The 6386-nt window shown below is 32.5% G+C and overlaps 1 protein-coding gene across 1 annotated transcript in view; it reads right to left on the bottom strand.

Annotated features, from left to right (window-relative positions):
* Window positions 1-4694, bottom strand: part of LOC106103815 — a 27168-nt gene extending 22474 nt beyond the window's left edge. Inside the window, exon 1 of the mRNA XM_013283705.1 lies at window positions 4632-4694. The gene's annotated coding sequence lies outside the window, so the exon portion shown is untranslated. The remainder of the gene's footprint in view (window positions 1-4631) is intronic.
* Between the last annotated feature and the right edge of the window lie 1692 nt (window positions 4695-6386).

Genomic DNA, 6386 nt, shown 5'->3' with positions numbered 1-6386 from the left:
TTTCGGATAAAAAAAGAATTATCCAAATCGGTCCACTAGCGGCGGAGTTATGCCGTAACACACATAAAAAAAAAATAAAAAAAAAAATAAAAAAGAATATACCGACGAATTGAATACCTCCTTCTTTTGGGAAGTCGGTCAAAAAGAGACAAGAGTCAATAGTGGTATAAACAGTCAGAGCAAGACCGCGTCGGTTGCTATGTGGAAAATAATTGAATAACGATTAATTAACGAAATAAATGAAAAGCGCAACAATAGCGAGTTACTGCAAGTTAATTGGATTGCAGGGATTGCTGAGTGCGTTTGCCGATCTGTCGAGTTATCGATTTTCTGTCTACGATGTGACAATGCTATATATGAGTTTAAAAAATATTTTAGAGCAGTTTTAAATACGATTGTATTTTTAACACGGAAAACCATTCGTTGTAATTATCGTTAATAAATGCAGTAACAATAAATATTGAAGTAATAAAATAAATCACAGTAATAATACAGTACTTGCGTACGCTTTAAAGTGGATGATTTATTAATTAACGCTTTTAAATGTCTATCACACCTGGCTTTGTATTGAATGGAAGCTTGTGTCCATAATTATTATTACCATTAATTATTCCTCTCATAAATAACTAGTATTTTCGACTTTATCACTCAAATTATACAGTTGAATTTAGAGTGATTGAATTAGGGCTGCAGTGCGGTGGATGGCGCAATGCATCAGGGGTGCGCCGTTCCTGAAAGCATTACGGGACCACTTGAACGTACGCAAAGTTAATTGCTCCAGTTCAGGCCGAGGTAACTTCGTTACTGCTTAAGGTTTCCGCCTCGGTTGCTAGGGTTGTCGCTTATGTGGATTTTTTTTAAATCAAAGTGAAAACGATTAGCGCCAATGTACAAGGTTGGTTAATATTTATGACCAGTATTATGTTTTGCTTAAAAAAGTTCTTTTTTCTAATTAGTACGATGTTAACAGGATTATAAAGAGTGTAATTATAATGTCTGTCGCACTATTTTCTTGAAATGTTTTGACAATTTATATAATTGTTTTTTATTTATTAAATTCCTTCATAGTTATAGAAAAGTACAGTAAATTGTTTTATAATAATTTGTTGATATTTAAATGGTTGAAATAACTATATGTCCTACTTTTAAGTTGCAGAACAATAATAATAGATGCAGACTTTTAAAAATAGAAAAATATTATAAAAAGATAACGTTCCACTCCGCTTATCCAACTTGATATTGCATGAGACAAATAAAATATTAAAAGAGTGAAATCTTCAGAGATAAGTAAACGCGCCGCGTCTTTGGCGACGCTCCAACAAACCAATCGAGCCTCCGTTACTCTACTATAAGAAAATGTTAAATATTAAAAATACTCCTCGAAGCTTTCTGCTCTCGCACTTCCAGAAAGCTTTTGTGATAAAAGCTAATCGCGACGCGCTAATAATGAACAAAAGCTCGGTTGACAAAGATCTGTTTATTCCAAGTAATGAAACATTGTTTTTTTCAATAGATTTTTTTCAATTATTAAAAAGGTTATATTACTCCACTTTTCTAAGTAATAAAAATCTATTCTAACAACATTTTTTATACAAAATATACTACTATTATTACATTATACCAGAGTATTGTATCGAGGCGTTCTCGTCGTCAACGCGTTGATACCACGTGGTTCCAAGTCGCTGTAAAGTATTCAACATTTGCTAAGAAGTGTGTAATTAGCACGTCTTTATAATTGGCTTAAATACCTGCAAGTGTTCTTACGAAGGCTGTAAGACGTATATTTAAACCCTTTAAATCTGTCTTCCGTAAAGTCCTAAGTAAAGTGGAACTTTAGTTATACTTAGTATAGTTGGAACTATTAAATCTATACTATTATAATAAAGCGTAAACACACACTTCTTTTTTGCCTAAGATGTTAGCAATTACAGCATGTTTTTAAATAATTTATTTTTAAATAAAAGGCCCTACACTTACGTCAAGTAAGTATCAAGGAAGCAAGATTGCCAAGGGTTGTCATATCATGTCATTTTGACATTTGCTATTGATAATCTGACCAATGTAAATAACAAAATAAAATTTTCATAATTTTATGCGGATGAAGCCGCACGGGAACAGCTAGTAAAAAATAGAAGTTCATTAAGCTAACTGCAATAAAAGCTATTGACATATAGAAATGACATATATAGCTCTTGAAGTACAAATTGACCAACTCTAATGATACTATAACGTCATAGTATGTAATTGTCGTAATTCCGATACGATTTGATTCACATAAATTTTATTTTACGCATTAACTTATTTACAATTATCTATTTTAATTACAATATCAACACTATTGCAAAATATTTTATCCAAGTTAAAGAGATAGCTCGGAAATATACTTCAATATTGTCTTCCGCAGAATGACCTTGAAAAGTTCTTGACAATGCTTTTAGTGCGATGATTGATTTACTTTTTAATAGAACCTTTCTGCAGAAGTTCCGACAAATCTATCCAAGGTGACAACAAAAAATTGAACGAATGAATTAAGGTTGAATTACGAAATATAGTAGTGCAGTGTAAAATTTATACGTTCGTAATCTAGAGTTTTTTAACTGTGTTTTACTACAGGGGGAATTTTTTTATTAGTAACGGATCTTCCTTTTATATCTCAGTGTATTAAAAATATAATCATTAGGTCAGCACAGGCGGTGTTGGGAGATGAATGGATCGCGCCCCGTGCCCACAAAGGCGTCAAGTCAAAATAAATTATGCTATAAATAGGTCGCGCGTAATGAGTTTGCGATGCTTATTTAAATGTCGGCAGTTTAAAAAGATTTGCAGTGAAAAGCGTCGCCTTTAGGAGGCCATCTGGCGAGAAGACTTAAAGAGACTTAACTATCCCTTATCTCACTTTAATGAGATTTTGGAAAACAGTAAATGCATTTATGTGGTTACAAGGAAAATAAAAAAAAAATATATGCATTTCATCTTTCTTGTCTTTGTCAGACTATTGCTGGACATAGACTTTACCCAATGCCTTCCACGGGAGCATTTCATATTTTTCAATTATAGATCGAAGTTTTTGACCTTGTTGGCTTAACTGAAAATTATGACAGCTCAACGCGCCCTCCTTTTGTGTAATTTTCTATAATAAATAGTTTTACGCATTTTCTAAAAGAGCCACGTTACCACCTCTAGCGTCTGTCACAGGGGTATACATCCTAGTTTATTATTGTCCAATAATATAACATTTACTTAAAGACATTTAATTAAATAAAATACATTTAAATCTGAAGTCTATGACTTTCGCAGTTAGGAAAACCCTTCACCTTTTTTCGAGATTATTTTAGTATTCAAAGTCCCCTAAGAGGGTTGTGGGAAATGTACGTAATGAATTAAAAATATGCTTCCGGGGAAAAAATAAAAATGTCTTGTTGCATGTTACGAAAAGTTAACATTAAGATATATTTTTGTTTTTTATTTTTTTCTAATGTGTATTTTTTTATTTAGAAATGCATTTAACAAAACAATTGTACTGCGTTTTTAATAATTTCCTTTTTTTCGTGTAATACTCATATAAATGTGCTACGAGAAATCGTAGCGCTCGTAGCAATTTAAATCTAACCTCTTAGCTGCCGTATACAAACAATTTGGTGGATAGTGTTGGTTCGTTAGTAGCATTGTGTCATAAAATCGATGGCGCCAACCGGGATTTGGGGTCGTAGTGTTAGCGTCCCTGAAAAAAGCTTATACGGGTAATCCATCATTTAGATTTGTATTATAGTTTTGATGTTTCTATTATTATGAATATTTCTAAGTAAATTTTACGTTATCTGTAATTATTTATGCTTAATCTTTTTAATATTTTGGGACTCATCATATAAGCTATTGCTTAAATAATTCTATATTCATACTTGTTTCCTACCTCAATCGTTTCAGTTAGTTTCTTTCAGATTGTAATTAAAGCAACCTTGATATTTTTTTGGTCCTATAGGTTTTTGTAGAAAATCAATTAAATGTAAAACGCCCTTGATAATGGCGAGGGTCACTAAATTATACAGTACAGTAATAATATTTATTATATCATTCCGTTTATTGTCAAAATACTTATATCAATAAAACATTTAATAGTTTCGTGTGTATGTGGTTGGTATTTATAAGGATTTAACTAAATATTGTTTAATTGCTTAGTACTGTAACACAAATAGATTAACATCAACATGCTATTGTGTTGTTATGTTTATTAAGTTAACACGTTAGGCGTTAACATTTTTGTCAAAGAGTAAGTAATGTTGCTTGTAAAATATTTGAGTTCCGGTAAACGACAATTTTTTATAAGAAACGTTTTTTTTAAAACGCGATTATTACAAAAGATTTACAACAAACTTGAAATGAAATATCGTGGTTTCCGTGTATTGTTTATACTTAGTAATAATTAACTTTTATGTGATAAATTAAGTATTCCAGATATTTCGAGAAGCTGTTGCAATCTACAGTGTCGTGGTTCGCTTGTAAAATTTACGTTCTAATCAATAATTTAAGTATCGATGTAAACTAGCTATATTTACATATAAATAGATAGTTTATTATTTATGTAATACGTATATTTTTTGTGTAAAATAAAATGATCATAGTGCTATACTCACCTAGTTTACGAAGAGTTACGCAAGACGTATCTATTAGACCCCTTCCATACAACTTTAATATATCTATCGTTCACTCATAATACTAAATAGATACATGTATATTATTATTTAATAATAATTAGGCTTTTTAATTCGTTACATCACATCACTAAAGTCAACTTAACAAAGCTGTTATTAATTTTTTAATGTTCGGGAATTATTAAGAATAATACTGGCCACTAACACTGATTCGAATTATTGACTTTAATTTTTTATTCTAAAAATCGGTAGAGCGTGTTTTTTTTTCTCGGTGTGTAGCGAAGGCGCGTTTGTCAGACGGCAAGGCGGGCGGCAGGGCGGCGCGCGGAACTCGCGCACGCGCGGTCTTTGCTCCCTCGGTACAGGTATGTACTTCGGAATGGCGATACGATTAGATTACGATGTCACGCTTTTTGTGAAAGCAGTGTAAAGAAGCTTCTGCTGTTAATGTATAATTCATAAAGTGCATACTTATGCGTTAATTGAAGATAAATGGAAGAGTCGTGAAATATTAAATTTTACAGTCCTTTTTTTTTTCAAAAACGAATTTTTAAAAGACTATCGCCTATTCTCCTATTCTAAAATTTACTACTAACTTAAGATAACATTATTAAGTCTAAAACTATTCAGATTCCAGTTTCTAAATTCGGCCGGCCCTGTTCCATGAAACTTGCGAAGGCTACATCTACTAAGCGAGTATATCCGAATTACGCCGAAGTCTCCCGAACCGACCTGCCTGAATTTATTGTCCAAATTATCATGAGCTTCCACCCCTCCAGAAAATCACCTGAACTGGACGCAAGCGGTGGAGTAGACCGGCGTGGAATAGGTCTCTTCATTCTGGTTGTGTCGTACTGGGCATGCGCTGATAAGATGTCGATGGGTGCACAAAATTGAAATGTATGATAACTTGTTTAGATGCTGAGTGGCAACATTATTAAGCAAAATGGCAAGGATCTATAGCCGTATTATTTTTTAATATTAATAATTAAGAGTTAATTTGTTCTAAATTACGATTCACTTTTAGTACAGTGCGTTTTTCCAAAGGATAAATTTTAAATAATTTTTCGATGTTGTAAACATAACTAATTCTTTTTTCATATGACATGATTTGAGGTCCTAAAATTACTAAGCTTAGAAAACTTACCAACATGGGTTCTACGAAGAGAAAGTTTTGCTTTTTTCTTACAGACTTAAATATTCACCATCAGTAATCTTTATCAGTTTTTCGTAAGTAAGTTATTAGTCACTTTGATAAAAAAGTTAGATTGGCTTCGGTAAAACGTGTAGCTAAAAATAACTGTTACCACCTTGATACGACTATAATGTACCGTTGCCAAAAAAGTGTAGAATGGCGTGTATAGACGACCTTTGGATCTCTGCCAACTCTACCTTCTGACCTACTGTTTGTCGGACAAGGCTGAGCCTGTACGTAATCAACTTTTACTCTCCATTGATTCACTACTAGCCCAAATGTATATGATGGAAGTATATCGGATTAACATTTGCATATTTCTTTTGTATAAAGGGAAACATAGCAGGTCAGCTGATGCTTGTAAGATCGACAAAAGTATCATAGGGTTTATTGTGAATATTCGTGTGAACATTTTCATAACGTCATCGACATTTTGTATTCGTTTTATGCAGCGTCTCTATCGCGCGGTACACCGATATATCACATACTTTTTATCGATGACATTTGGAATATTTGCAACTGTCATGTAAATGTTTGTAGAA

This window comes from Papilio polytes, unplaced genomic scaffold, assembly GCF_000836215.1.
Source record: "Papilio polytes unplaced genomic scaffold, Ppol_1.0 DF823731.1, whole genome shotgun sequence".
Taxonomy (NCBI): Eukaryota; Metazoa; Arthropoda; class Insecta; order Lepidoptera; family Papilionidae; genus Papilio; species Papilio polytes.
This window is presented reverse-complemented; position numbering and strand designations above follow the sequence as displayed.